Source organism: Mastigoproctus giganteus, chromosome 13, assembly GCF_048544385.1.
Source record: "Mastigoproctus giganteus isolate SK-2022 chromosome 13, ASM4854438v1, whole genome shotgun sequence".
NCBI lineage: Eukaryota > Metazoa > Arthropoda > Arachnida > Uropygi > Thelyphonidae > Mastigoproctus > Mastigoproctus giganteus.
Genome location: NC_143587.1, coordinates 89,332,818 through 89,349,207, shown reverse-complemented (window position 1 = coordinate 89,349,207; position 16,390 = coordinate 89,332,818).

Here is a 16,390-nt window from a genome sequence, read left to right as displayed (position 1 = left end):
AGGAAGGAAGAAAACAACATGTGAAGTGGAGCATCGAAATGAATACATTCATCATGCTAACATACTACAAAATAACAAGCTAGAGACTATATGACGATGTGCAGGCTCAGACCACATACCAAGTAATTGGAACAATATTCAGGTCAACAAATAGTAGACCAGAGAAGGACCATTGTCGTGTAGAACCTGATAGCTCCTGCAATCTTGGAAAAAACCAAGCAGGACATGAGTGACCAACAACAAAGAATGTGGACAACATGGAGCCAGAGGAGGAAAAGCAAGAAAAAATACAACCTAGAGCATCTGAAGGGGAAAGAGATAAGGTCAGGATATCCAGAATAGGAGATGAGTGGAAGAAGGCTCTAACAGAATTCAAGGGAATGGATCCTACAAAGACCCACATGATACCAAAGCAGAGACCCAGTAGAATCCTGTGGAGTCACAGACCATCTCAATTGGCAAATAATGCTGCATTACCTCGACAACAACAGCAGAACACTGGAGACCATCCACACAGCCATATACTATGCTGCCATAACAGCCACTAGGATTAATGGAAGAGAAGCAAGATACCAGCAGCAGAAGAAATGAAAAACAAGAAACCACCAGCTTGGGAAAGAAGACCAGCAAAAGATAGAAGAATTGAGAGTAAAGATAGGTCAATTGACCCAGTAGCAATGAGCCAGTACCGCAATGCCTTTGACTCCATGCCTCATAGCTGGCCAATAGAGACACAGAAGATCTACAAAGAAGTCTGACAGTGAAGCAGCTATGGTGAAATGGAGTACAACTATCAAGGTTGAGAACATCACAACCAGACTGATCCCCATCAGGATAGAAATCTTTCAGGGAGATGCCCTGAGGTAATAGGAGTAAGAAGCTGATTGGAAAAGTGAAGAGCATCCTCATGAGCGACAACCTCCACAGCAAACACAAGACCAAAAATCAGAGAACAGGAGAATATTTAGACACAATGAAGCAGAACGCTCTTGCACTCAGCAAGAGACTGTGCCAATATAAAGAGAGCTCCCAGAGGAAAATAAACAACTGAATCTTTGATGAAAGCCTTCCACAGGAGTATCAGACAAGACAGGAAAGACAGAAACAGACCACCCAAGCAGAAGACAAGACAATCGAGAGTTGTGGGGCAACATATGGAGCAGTGAAATAAGACATAAAAGCCAAGACCCCAAATAGAATTAGAAGGGAAGAAAACCAAGGATGTACAAGAAAAGAGAGAGTGGAGATTCAGGAGGAGGAAGAAGTACAACAGTCAATCAAGAAATCCCACAACTGGCAAACCCCAGAAATTAAATTTAAATTTCAAATTTTCTGTTTATACTCCGGCACGACAACCAAGTCAGTAGAGTTTACAATAAATCATCAATACAAATATTTATCATATTTAGTAGTCACGGGCTTGAACCCCGGTCCACTCAAGGAACGCGTGCTATAGTACTCTCACTCCTGTCCACTAGGCTACGTCAGGCCTAATAGATGATGTCCACAACTACTAGTACAAGAAGCTCACTTGCACACACAAGCACCTAGCAGAGCAGTTTGCCATGTTTAATAAGTCACCCAGAGACAATCCTAGAGTTTCTTACTCAAAGAATCATATATCAGAAGGATCAAGATACAAGAAACCCAGCAAAATACAGGCCGATCACCTGTCTCCCAACGATGTACAAAATCCTGACTAGCTGCATAACCAAGAAGGTATCAGACCACCTGGAGGGCCGAACAGCTTTTTTTTTTTTGGAGCATTAGCAACTAAGGCCATATTGCTCCGGGGATATGTGGTGGTGATTTGCTGACCTATCCGCATCCTCCGTATTTGATGGTGATGGGCTCGAACCCCTGTCTAATCAAGAAGCATGTGCTAAGCACTGCTGCTCCTTCCCACCTGGCTATGGAGGCGCCGCCGAACAGCAGAAAGGGTGTAAACAGATGAGCAAAGGATGCAAGGAGCAATTAACCATTGATGCCACAGTTATGGAGCAAGCTTACAAGAAGCGCTGCAACATGACCTACATCGATTACCGCAATGCCTTCGACTCCGTGCCTCATAGCTGGCCAATAGAGACACAGAAGATCTACAAAGAAGTCTGACAGTGAAGCATCCATGGTGAAATGGAGTACAACTATTAAGGTCGAGAACATCACAACCGAGGAACTGATCCCCATCAGGATAGGAATCTTTCAGGGAGATGCCCAGCCCATGTGGTTCTGTTTAGCACTCAACCTGATATCCACTATGCTCAACAACAGCAAGTATGGATATAACCTCAGAGAAGGAAGGAAAATCCTGTACACCCTCTCCCACCTGATGTACATGGATGACATCAAGTTCTACACAGCAACCGAGAAGCAACTACTCCAGATCACTGAAGAATTCAGCAGTGATATTAGAATGGAATTCAGTCTAGACAAATGCAAGACCCATGGATTGCATCAGGGGAAATTAGTCAGCCAAAACTACCAGCTGCAGACTGATAAAGAGATCAAAGCCATGACAGGAGGAGAGACCTGCAAATATCTGAGGATGATGCAAGCTCAGCAGTTAGAGCACAAGGAGATCAAAGCCTGCCTGACCAAAAAATACCATCAGAGACTCAGTAGCCTGTCAATGCAAAGCTGAACAGAGGGAACACAGTTAAAACCATTAAACAGCTATGCAGTCCCAGTGCTAACATACTCCTTTGGGATAATAGATTGGACTAACACCAAGCTAGACAATGTCATGATAGAGACAAGGACAGTGATGACCAACAACCACCAAACCACGCAATGTCAGCCGTAGAGAGACTGGCAATAGTTTGGAAGGGACCCGATAGACCTCATTGAGCAACAGATGACAGCGATAGCTAACCTGAACGATTACTTCCAGAAAAATAGAGCAGCACTCTATCAGGCCATAAGGAAGATACACAAGCAGCATACCCCACTCACCCTAAGTGAGGAGTTCCATCCTGACCTTACAGAACAAATGAATCTAGAAAGATTGGCAAATAAGACATTCCAAGGCCAACACTACAATGACCTCCATCAAAACCACATTGAGGCTTCCAATGCATGGCTCATGAGCGGGCGCTCTTCCCCGAGACTGAAGGATTTGTGCTCGCCATCCAAGACCAGCGTATCAGATGACACATGTTAACGATGCCACCTAGCCTGAGAAACAATCCAACACATCACTACAGGATACAAGGTGATCACTCAGACAAAATGCACTCGTAGGCATGACCAGATAGCCAGGGTAATACATCAGAAGCTAGCAAGGAAATACCAGTTGATTAAAGAAACTGTACTGCAATTAAAGAAACGGCACCACATTACAAGTACGAACCCAAGCCATACTGGAGACCCTAACCCAAAAGCTGTACTGGGACTGCACCATAATAACAGACAAGACAATCCTGCACAACAAACCAGATATAACCATTGTCAACAAGAAGGAAAAGGTTACCTATCTGATTGACATAGCAGTGCTCAACACTGGCAACCTCCAGAAAACCCACAAGGAAAAGATCAGGAAGTACATGAACCTATAACAGGAGATCAAAGAGATGTGGCATATTCAACAAGTAACGACCATCCTAATCATCATCATCATGCCAACCACTGGTACGATGCTGATGCCAGAAACCCTCCATAACATCCTAGCAACAATAGGTCTCCCAGAGAACACACGAGGAATTCCAGAAAGTCACAATCCTGAACATCTGTAGGATAGCAAAGAGTTCCTCAACCAAGAGTAACAACCACTGTGGGTTCCACTGGAGAAATAATATTGCAATAATAATAATAATACAATCTATTTTAGTTAATAATAATAATAATAGTGATGATGATGTAGCCATTAATTCAAATTGTCATAACATTTTAGTTCATTGTATTTTTTTATATATATGAAAACCCCAAAAGTATCAGAACCTATATTACTTAATAACTGTGCATGGATTGAAGCTCATTTAGATTAATTACTTTTATGAGAGAAGATACTTGTTGACATTAGACTTGAATTTCTGTAGATTGTAATTTTCAATAAATACATATGAAAGGAGGTTTTTCCAGAAAATAGAAATTGAAGGAAGTTTGCGGGTTTGAATTTGGATAGTAAAAAGATGCTGACAGGTTGCAGAATATGTTCACACTAGTTTGGAAGAGAGAGCAAGAATTATAAAAGCCAATTTAAAAGAACAGTGCCTGTGGAGGCACTGTTCTTTTAAAAATCATCTAAGTTATCAACAGAAAAGCAAACAGCAGAAACAGAACATCTATGAGATAGAGAGTAGAAAGATTTTGTTAGTGATGGGTCATTAATTAACCTAACTGCCCTCTTTTGAATAGCATCCAGAAGGATGAGAGAGGATTTGGAAGCACTGCCCCAGATGGGAAATAATATTGCATGGTAGGGGAGATTTGAGATTTATACAGAGTGAGTAACTTTGGAGAAAAAGTAATGCAGAGAGTGAAAGAGAAAACCCCAGTTTTTTTATATGCAGAGGAAGAAAAATATTTGTGATGTGCTTATATATATATATATATATATATATATATATATATCCAATATTTTAAATAAAATAAAATAAAACATATTTTCATTTTTTCACATTTTTCACTTTATTATAATTAACTTATTTTAATATAATTCAATGATAGTATATATATATATATATAGATAGATAGATATATATATATATATAGATAGAGAGAGAGATCAGAAGTCAGGGTAATCCCTGATAGAGATATGTGATCTTGTCTATAAATCTGAATGCCATAGAAGATAAGCATAAGGGCAGGAGAATCCGGCCCCGAGTGCCAAGCGTTTTCCAAGTGATCAAGTGATTTAAAGTGATTCTAGAGTGCGCTTCTCAGTTATACTTAGTTTACTATATTTATAGCGATCTTAATTTTTTAGTACTCCATAAGTAAGTTTTGCTAAAAGGATCTAGCAAACTAACAGAAAGGAAAGTCACCTTTCTTTTTTCTCTTATCTCAAACTAACCACCAACCCTACTAATTATAGCAGCTGCTTGTCACTTGGTGGCACTGCTCTTGCCTCCTCGTGGCGGGGCTGGAAACCTGGGACTTGGAAGGTACGCTCCCAGGGCTAAAAGAGCAAATCATGAGTAGTAAAGTCACTACTTCCCAAGGGACTTCAGAAAAGATCCCACCAAATCGGCTTGATGAAGAACCAGAAAATACTGCCAAAAGGCAAAGAACAGACGGCTCCAAACCATCACCGATTCCTTTGTTCCTAATCATCCACTCCACTGGAGAGGAGACACTAGGAAAGAAATCCCCATTTTTCATCCAAAAAGTCTTGGAAGGACTAGCCGGAACACCAAAAACGGTCAGGCGACTCCGATCTGGGGATTTATTAGTCGAAACGTCTAGTACTAGACATTCAGAAAAGCTACTGAATGTATCAAACTTTGGAGGTATACCAGTAGTGGTCACCCCCCATAACACCTTAAACTCTTCGCGGGGAGTAATCTCCGAATGGGACCTCTTACACGTTACTGAAGAGGAAATCAGCAAAGAACTCCAAAATCAAGGAGTGACAAATGTAAGACGGATTTCTATTCGGAGAGATGGAAATGTAATACCTACCAAAACCTTAATCCTGACATTTAACACACCAAAAATCCCATGCACTGTAAAAGCAGGATATTTGAACTGCCAAGTAAAAGTATATATTCCAAATCCTTTGCGCTGTTTCAAGTGTCAACAATTTGGACACTCGCAAACAGCATGTAGAAACACACCGACATGCGCTAAATGTGGATCCAAAGAACATCAGATTGATGAGTGCCCAGCCACAGCCCCAAAGTGTCCAAATTGTAAAGGAGAACATCCTGCATACTCCAGAGCATGTGATAGATGGAAAAAAGAAATACAGAAATACAAAACAGAGCACAATATTACATACCAAGAAGCAAGAAAAATGGTCCAGCCAACCATAACCAATAGACCAACGTACGCACAAGTAACAACTAAATTTAAATCAGTGGAATGTCAAACTGAAATCTCAGTTCCTCCAAATGAATCTTTTTCTCCACAAGTCAAACACTTACTCCAAGCAAAGCAACAAGATAAACAAGAGAAAACAGTAAACACACCCATCTCAATCCCCCTCAGATTCTCCAACCTTGCAACAGTGTAAGAGTAATAGCAGACCACAAAATCACGAACCTAACTCAGAATTTATGGAATTTGAGAAAACAGGAAAGATAGATGACGATACGTTGGAAATCCATGCCGAAGAATCAGAAGAAGATATGGATACCGGAAAACCGATATTTCCCAAAAGAGACAGAGTAAGGACAGAAAAACAAAAGACAGTCACCCAACGAAAACAGCTCGAGGGGCTGAGCAAATATAAATAATGGATAAAATTATCCAGTGGAACTGTCGTGGATTACGTACTAATTTTGACGACGTACTGATCACCCATTACACACCAATCTGTATATGTCTCCAGGAAACGTACCTCAAACAACAAGATACCCTGAATATCAGGAACTACTCAATGTACAGAAGAGACCGAATAACTCAAAGTATAACACATGGAGGAGTTGCTATATTAGTAAATGACAGAATACCAACACAACAGGTGCATTTAAATAGCCCATTAGAAGCGGTAGCAATTCGTACAATAGCAAGGTCCCTATTAACCATATGTTCATTATACATTCCACCAGGAGATGATGTCTCTTATGAAGACCTAGACGCATTACTACAACAACTACCACCCCCAATTTGTCTGATGGGAGATATGAATGGACATAACCCTTTGTGGGGATGCTCCGACTACAACAGAAGAGGACGCATCATTGAACAACTGCTAGATAATCATAACCTCTTACTTCTTAACAGGGGTAACCACACCTACTTCCATTTTCCAACTCGGACCACCACAGCTATAGATCTTACCATATGTACCCCTACACTTTACACAGCATTTAATTGGGAAGTTTTTGAGGATCCTCTTGGGAGTGATCATTATCCAGTAATTTCCACACTGGTCAGTGAATATCCATATCATACCAGCAGGACTCCTCGTTGGAAAATAGAAAAAGCTAATTGGGAAGCATTCAGGAGGAAAGCAGTTTTCAACACCAATATCATTGAGCAGGAAACAGTAGTTGTTGCACTAGCACATGTCACAGAAACCATACAAAACGCAGGCAAGCTAACAATCCCTAAGACTTCATCACGTTTTCTAAACTGTCCGAAAACATGGTGGAATGATGACTGCACTGAAACAAGAAAACAACAGAATAGGGCATGGAACCGTTTTCGCAGGTATCCCACAACAGAAAATCTGATTCAGTTCAAAAGAATGCGTGCCATAGTGCGATTTACCAGGAAGCAGAGTCGAAAAGCAGCATGGATAAAATTCACATCTATACAATAAACAAAAAAACAAATGCACATATAGTCTGGAATAAAATAAGAAAAATGACAGGTAAATATAGAAATAGGCCATCACCAATACTGATCTGCAATGGAAATAGTTTGACTGAACCTACCGTTATTGCAAACACATTAGGCGAGACCTTCGCCAAAGTATCAGCGAAAGATTCATACCATCCAGAATTTCTGATCCAAAAAGAAAAAGCAGAAAAGCATAAGATCAAATTTAAATCAAAAGGTAATGAACCCTACAATCAACCATTCACAATAAACGAACTACACGAAGTTTTGTTCACAGCCAGGCCAAGTGCAGTAGGCCCAGACGATATACATTACGACATGATCAAGCACCTTAACAAGACTGAATTAGAAAATTTATTGAAATTGTATAACAGAATATTCCAAGAAAATGTATTTCCAAACACATGGTGCCATGCAATAGTACTAGCTTTCCCGAAACCTGACAAAGACCTGACAAATCCATGCAACTATCGACCAATAGCCCTCACCAGCTGTTTAGGAAAACTATTAGAAAAAATGATAAACAAAAGACTGATTTGGTATCTAGAGGAAAATAACATCTACACAAACACGCAATGTGGTTTTAGACATCAAAGATCTACTCTGGATCATCTAGTCAGGATAGAAGCCAACATCAGAAATGCATTTATCAGATCACAACATATGGTTACAGTATTTTTTGACATCGAAAAAGCTTACGATACCACTTGGAGATATGGGATCCTGCGAGATATGCACCATGCTGGACTGAGAGGCAATCTCCCTGTGTTTATCCAGAACTTCCTTATGAACAGAACCTTCCAAGTCAAAGTACAAACTTCTTTCTCTAAAATCTACCAACAAGAAGAAGGTGTTCCACAGGGCTCAGTCTTGAGTGCCACTTTGTTTGCCATAAAGATTAATTCAATCACAAATCAACTCCCTCCTTCGGTTTCACATGCACTTTATGTTGATGACTTTAGTATCTCTAGTCAGGCACAGAACATGAGAACTGTCGAGAGACAATTGCAATGCGCAATCAACAATATAAGTAAGTGGGCACTAGATAACGGTTTCAGACTGTCAACACAAAAAACAATATGTGTACATTTTTGTCGCAAAAGAAATCTCCATCCTGATCCCGAACTAAAATTAGAAGGCAAAAATATACCAACGCAGCCGAAGGCAAAATTTCTCGGACTAATCTTAGATAAGAAACTCACATTCGTGGAGCATATCCGAGAGCTGCGTAAAAGCTGTACAAAACACATGAACATACTTAAAATCCTTTCGTCAACAGCATGGGGAGCAGACAGATATTCCTTACTAAACCTATACAAAGCACTAATTAGATCAAAATTGGACTATGGAGCCCCAGTTTACGATTCAGCACGGAAAACAGCTCTGAAATGGCTGGATCCAATTCATCACAATGCACTGTGTATAGCTACTGGCGCTTATCGTACCTCTCCCATATATAGTCTCTATGCTGAAGCCAACGAACCACCTTTAACTCTTAGGCGACAGCAACTCGCATTGTATTATACATTTAAAATAAAATCTATGCATGGACACCCTACTTGGGAGACCCTCTTTGATCCACGATGCAGAAACATATATCAGAATCGCCAACAAGCAAACCGACCCCTGGGAATTAGAATGCAAGACTTTCTGGCAGTACATAACCTTAATATAGACAAAATAGCACACATGCCAGTTCATACTCCTCCACCATGGGATTCGCATATCCCGATATGCGACTTCTCCTTTCAGAAATGGAATAAAAAAGCGATACCGTCAACAATCTTCCAACAGTTACATGCAGAGCACAGAATTCAATTTCCTGACTATATTCCAATATACACAGATGGTTCAAAAACAGACACTTTAGTATGAGCAGCAGCGGTATTCCCAGATATAACTTTAACACAACAGCTACCGAAAGAGTGCAGTGTATACACAGCAGAATTATACGCAATACAAATAGCCTTAACTCATGTACAAGATAAGCATTACACGAGAAGTGTAATATATACAGATTCCTTGAGTTCCTTACAATCCATGCAAAACATAGATACATCCAAACACCTAATCCTTTGGCACATACGGCAAATATTAACTGACTGCGCCAAAAATGAACAGGATATTTTTTTCTGCTGGATCCCAGGACACACAGGGATTGCGGGAAACGAAGCAGCAGACAAGTCAGCCAAAGAAGCCGTACTACAGATTGGAGAGGATATATCAGTCCCGTATTCCGATTACAAGCCTGCGATATGGCGTATTTGCCAGTTGAAATGGCAAGAATCCTGGAATCAGCAAACTGCAAACAAATTATACCAAATAAAGCCGAATATTGAAAACTGGATTTCTAGCAGTCGAAGGTCGAGAAAAGAAGAAACAGCACTCACCAGGCTAAGAATCGGCCATACCCATCTTACACACTCATTTTTGTTGCGAGCAGAGGAACCACCACGATGCCAGACTTGTGACACCGTTCAATCAGTAAAACACATATTAATAGACTGTCCTACATATACAAATGAACGTAAACAAGTCTTCAAAGATATTTATGAGACACATGATGCCATTACACTAACAGATCTCTTGAAAAATAAACATGACTGCACAGATGTTTTCAACTTTCTTAAAGCTATCAATTTATACCACCTCCTCTAAGGAAGTGAATATAAGCAACAGACTAACACAAGAACGTATAAATCAGGTTAAAATGAACAATTGAAATCGAAAGTAAACACCCTTGAAACACATCACACCGTATGAACTGGCGCATTATGACCCCCGTAGTCCATGCGCCATTAAACCTCAATACAAACAAACAAACAAGCAGGAGAATCCTTTTTGGGAGATATAAGGCAGGACTGAGTTTTAAAAGGTTTGAAATCATCTAAGTTATTTTTACCCCACTAGAGAATTATCTGAGATAAATCTGCATTTAAGGAATTAGTAGTGGATATTCAAGAAGTTAAAACTGTTTGTGCAAGGCAAGGTTTCTCAAACTGAAAGGTGGAATGCAATGTGCTAACATTGGCAAAACTATGGATAGGATTTCTGGTCAATGGTACAAGGTCATTAATATACAAGGGGGAAAAGAGTAGGAGAAAGAACTGAACTTAGGGAACAGCAGAGTTAGTGGAGAAGTTAGAAGACAAATGACAGTCTACCATCACCCACAGTGAGCAGTCAGAGAGAAAACTGGATACCCAATTACAGAAAACAATTGACAAACCATAAAATGGAAGCTTATTTAGATTACCTTTATGCCAAGTACAATCAAAAGCCTTTGAAATGTCAAGAGCAATTGCTTGAGTTTCACCACACTTTTCCATTGAATTTTTCCAAAGATGGGTAACATAAGCCAATATATCACCAGTGGATCAACACTGATGGAATCCATACAGGCAATCATTGATCAGATGGAAGGTTTCTAGATAGTTTAGGAATTGCCGGTAATGTATTGCAATATGAACTGTCGCACGGTGACCTGCCATTGAGCACATACAAACACTGCACCCTTTGCTTACCATGAACATCCATCTTACATAATCCTTTACAGTTCCGTCAGCAGGAGGTGGTTTGGTTTGAACCATTTGACACCATTCTTTGTACACCTTAACAACAGTGGGATGTGAGCAACTGACAAGACATGCCATTTCCAATTTGGAAATACCTGACACACGAGCTCCCACAATCATGTCCTTTTGAAACTCTGTGATATCTTCACTAAGTTCCATAACTGCTACTTTATCACTTCGACTTGCACAGCCAGATGCAAATATGAAGCCATTCAGCTTTTTATACTGCGAACCATGTGGCATAGTCCAATGCTGATGGGGTGGTCATAATTCAGTGATCACTATGTATTGATACTGTCCACAAGTAACATGTGAAAGTGCATTTTCGATATTAAAAATAATAAAATGCCATTTACGCACCAACATGGAGGAAGAAATTTTACAGACTAATAATAATGAGTATAGAGCAAGATGTGCTATATTCAATAGAACTTCAATAGAATCTCTGTCAATAAAATTATTGACAGAGATTCTCTTGGTTCTCAAAGCACAGAATATAAAAAATTTACTGATGTCATAATTCTGTTTAATCAGAAAAGTACCTGTTTTTTGTTTGTACCTGGTTTATTTAATAAAAAAATAATTTTTATTTTTTTTTTTTCACTTTTTTTTTTGCTTTTATATCAATTGTATTTGTTAATTTGAGTTATGATAAAGGATATATAAGTAATTCTTCTATTTAATATTTTAACCATACAAGCTTATTTTATATCACATGTTTAAATATATGTGGGCCCCTAAAGTTCTAATTTCTCGGTGGGCCTTCTATCTTCAGCCCAACCCTTCCTCAATTTAAATTTAAACTTTGCCCTGTCATGTGTTGCCTAAGCAAGGATAAGAATGCCATCAGCATTCAGTTAAATAATCAATTCAAACCTTAAACATCTCAATTGGATCTCCTCGTAGGTGCCTGGTTTCCAGATGTTGCAATTTTAAGAACTAACGTCCTTTTGTTTTGTTCATTTCTCTAATCTCATTGCTCTTTTTTTCACCCAATCCACATTGTTCCTAAAATGAGCCTTCCACACCTGTATGCAGTACTCAAGATGTGGCTATTCCCTTATACAGTGGAATAATCAGCTCATTATTCCTGCTCACAAAATTCCTGTATGTCATTGACAAACCCATGAGCCGGCCTGTCTGTACTGCTCAGAGAACTTTGTGTCTGACTGCACAGTTACTCCAGTTCTTTTTCTTTCTCCACTACCTTGAGTGTGGTACCACAATCAAAGTAGTAGAGAGAGAGAAAGAGTGGTACCAATAGTACCACACTGTTGGTATGTGCTTCTGGAATTACTACTGACCATATGCAGTATCTTGCATTTGTCAATGTTAAACTTCAATTACCCTTTCTCAGCTCATCTGGCTAATTATTCAAGATCTTGTTAGCATTAGTAAAGGGATATGATGCAAGAAAGCAAACTTATACAGCGTCAGCCAAAAAAAAAAAAAAAAAACTTCTCATTTCACCCATCCACTCGCTCCAAATGTTTTAAGCTATCAACTTTACAAACAACAGATGCAAGTTTGTTCCAGAAATCACCCACCCCTGGCTAAAAGGCAAACAAACTTCTGCACATCTATCCTACAACTCTCTTTCCTCAGTTTGAATTTATGCCCTCTCAGGCGATTATTCCCAGCAAGAAGAAGAATCCCATCAGCATTGAGCATGCTCCAACCATTCAAGACCCTAGACACACCAATCAGATTAGATCACCTCGCAGGTGCCGCCTAGTCTCCAGTCACTGTAATTTGCAAAACTTAAGCCTTTCTTCCTAAGAGCAACCCTTTGTTCCATTCACTAATCTTGTTGCCCTCCTCTGTACCCTTTCCAGCAGCTCTACATCCTTCTTAAAATGAGGCCCCCAGACCTGTATGCACTACTCAAGGTGTGGCCTGACCATTGCCTTATACAAGGGGATAATTACCTTCCTATCCCTGTTAGAAAAATTGCTGTATATCATTGATAAGACACCATGCACCCTTGCAGACTGTCTGCACTGCTCAGAAAACTTAATATCTGACTGCACAATTACCCCAAGGTTCTTTTCTTTCTCAACCACCGTCAGTGTAGTACCACACAGTTCATACGTTACTCTGGGGTTACTGCTTCCCATATGCCATACTTTACATTTGTCAGTGTTAAACTTCAGTTGCCACCTCTCAGCCCATCTGCTCAACTTTTCTAGATCCTGTTCCAGTAGCGTACTGTCATTAGTATCATTATCAACCCTGCCGACCTTCGTATTGTCTGCAAACTTTAAGCCTGATATACCTTCATCAATATCATTAATAAATACAGAAAACAACAATGGACCCAACACTAAACCCTGGGGGGACTCCACTAATAACATTAGTCCATGATAAGGACTAATGTTACCACTCTGTCTTCTCCCACTCAACCATCCCTTTATCCATAACAGCAATATGCCTCCAATGCCACACTGCTCCAATTTGTGCAGCACTCTTCCATGTGCAACAGTATCAAAAGCCTTTTTAAGATTCAAATATATGAAATTATTCTTTGCATCCAGTTCCTTTCTGACCACATCATAGTATCCAATCAAATTGGTCAGACAAGACTTCCCCTTAACAAAACCATGCTGTGTCAGAGCTATAACTGAAGTCTTGTCTAGATGATCCTGCAGTGCTTCTTTAACCAGTGCTTCTCCATTAATTTCCCTGGAACAGAAGTTAAACTAACAGGTCTGTAATTACTTGTGTTGCCCTTTGACCCTCCTTTGTGGACTGGGGTCACATTTGCACATTTCCAGTCCATGAGTACCTCCCCCTGAGTCCAAGGAAGCTCTCATAATTATGGCTAAGGGTTTGCTTACTTCCTTTGCTGCCTCTTTTAATATAATTGGATAGATCCCATCCACCGTAGGTGCCTTCCTTATGTTTAGCTTCAACAATTTCTCCTCCACTTTGCTCTCAGTTATTACAAAATCATCTAGCTCACTGCCAGAGATTAATACACCTCTGGCATTCCCCTCCCTGAATAACTCCTCATGTGTGAATGTAGATGCAAAATACTAATTTAGTTTGTTAGCTACCTGAGCAGGATCATCAACAGTTGAACCATCAATATCAAGTGGACCAATCTGATTCATTCCCTTCCTTCTAGAGTTTACATAAGTAAAGAACTCTTTGCCAAAGATATCTCGTAATCTGCCTTTGCCTGCCTAACCTCCTTTTTGACTTGGTTACAGACCAGCTTTTATCTAACATCATCTTCCGTGTCACCAATGCTGTTTGTAAGCATGGGTGACACGGAATTTATATGTATCCCATGCATTTTTCTTCTCTGCCACATGTCTCGTTAGTTCAACTGACATCCATTTAGGCCTAAACCTTGAACAATATTTCTTAGTAGGTATGAAAACCCTAGTAGCTTCTAAGATTAATTCTTTGAATGCTGATGGTAACATCATCAGTTGATCCCACTATGTAGAATTTAAAAACTGTCTCAGACCACCATAGTCACCTTTACAAAACAAAAACCTTTCCCTTTACTCCTGATGGTAGTTACCTCTTTGAGTAAATCCCACTTCAGCACCTGTGATCAATACCACCTAGTGTTTCCTTTATCTGCAGATTCTCAATGCATGAAGTATCACTACTGATAGTCGATTCAAGGGTATTACTTCCTCTAGTTGCCTCCCAAACATGCTGCTGTAGAAAACAATCATCTCATAAATCCACAAAAGCCTTTCTAGTGTGAATGAACAACTCACAAATTCCAGTCAATATCTGGGAAATTAAAATCCTCCATTACAAGATAATCTGATTTACTGGCCCACTCTATTTCTCTGTACAATTGTTTATTATTAGTATTGTTATTAGCAATATAGTTCAAGGAAGCGTGAGGCTTATGCTGCACCAGCCAAAAAAAAATTTCCGAGTTATCCTGAGAGAGAGAAGTAGTAAGGAATCACCAAGAAAGAGAAGAATGATGATATCCTCCTCAGGACCCTGAGTGTGACAAGCCCATACTCACCAGATGTGAGCCCCTGGGGTTATAATCATCAGAGTCATTAGGCCTATAACACACTCCTCTCAATTTTGCTTTCGCAGTGCTCTCTCCACCCATGTTGACTGGCTGTACCTCCTTCGATTTTATGTGTTTCTTAACTAATAGCATAACCCCTCCTCCCTTCTTATCCTCTCTATCCTTCCTGTACACATCGTACTCCCCAAATTTCATTTCTCCATTCCTTATATCTGTGTGACACCACATTTCTGATATCCCAACAACTCAAATTCATCAAATTTATTTACCAAACTCCTATCATTAGTGTACACGCAAGTATACATGCATCTGTTCTTATTCTTGGCTACCCTAACACAGTCCATGTATTTGCTTGCTCCGTAATGACTCCCAGCAGTCTCTGAAATCCCCTGCTCCTTGTTTTCGAGGCTGCAGCTCTTTCCAATAGAAGCAATGCAAAAATTACTTTCACCTCTGCCAGCGGCTACTGTTAATCTATTAGTTCGTGTATCCTCCCAAACCAGCAGTTTTCCGACCCACCTAACACTGCCTCGATAGCATCAGCAAATATTCTTGCACACTTTATATTTAAGTGTATCCCATCCCTGTAGAAGCAGTCTCTCCTGTTAACAAGCACAGACCAGGCTGAAAAAAATTCTACCCCATGAGCCTTGCACAATCTCTCCAGTGCAGAATTGCAGACCTTTCAGCCGTAATTCATGGCTTTATTTCAACATTGACCTGTACTTGTTAAGTAATTCTGCCGGTCTCCTACTGTTAATATCATTAATGCTAACGTATGCAACAATATCACCTTTTGTGCCCTCAAAAGATGATATCTGCTCTACAACGTCATCAACCTTTGCCCCTGGCAGACGTTTTTTTTTTTTTTTTTTAATGTGAACCCCAAACACGAGAGGTATTAGAACCTATAGTACTTAGTACCATGCTTAGGTTGGAGGTTGAGAAGACGAAAGAAGATATTTGTTGACATTAGACTTGAACTTCTGTAGAATAATTTTCAGGAAATACATATGAAGGAAGATTGTTCCAGAAAACGGATGAATAAACAAGGAAGATGAAAAGTTGGTTCTGTGAGTTTGAAGTTGGACAGTAAATGGATGTTGGCAATGCGTGTTTGGACTGTTTTGAAAGAGAGAGCAGGAATTATATAGGGTGGGTGGGAAGTCACTCCCTATTTTAAAAATATTATATTTCCTAAAATATACAAAATAGCACTGCACATTTTTTTCTGATTTGTAGCTTATTGTTTGCCAATTAATTCCCTGAAATTTATAACTCGATGAGATCCCAGCATTTTCCACACATTTTTTTAAACAGGCAGGTACATTTTCTGCGGCCTTCCTTAAGAATTGTA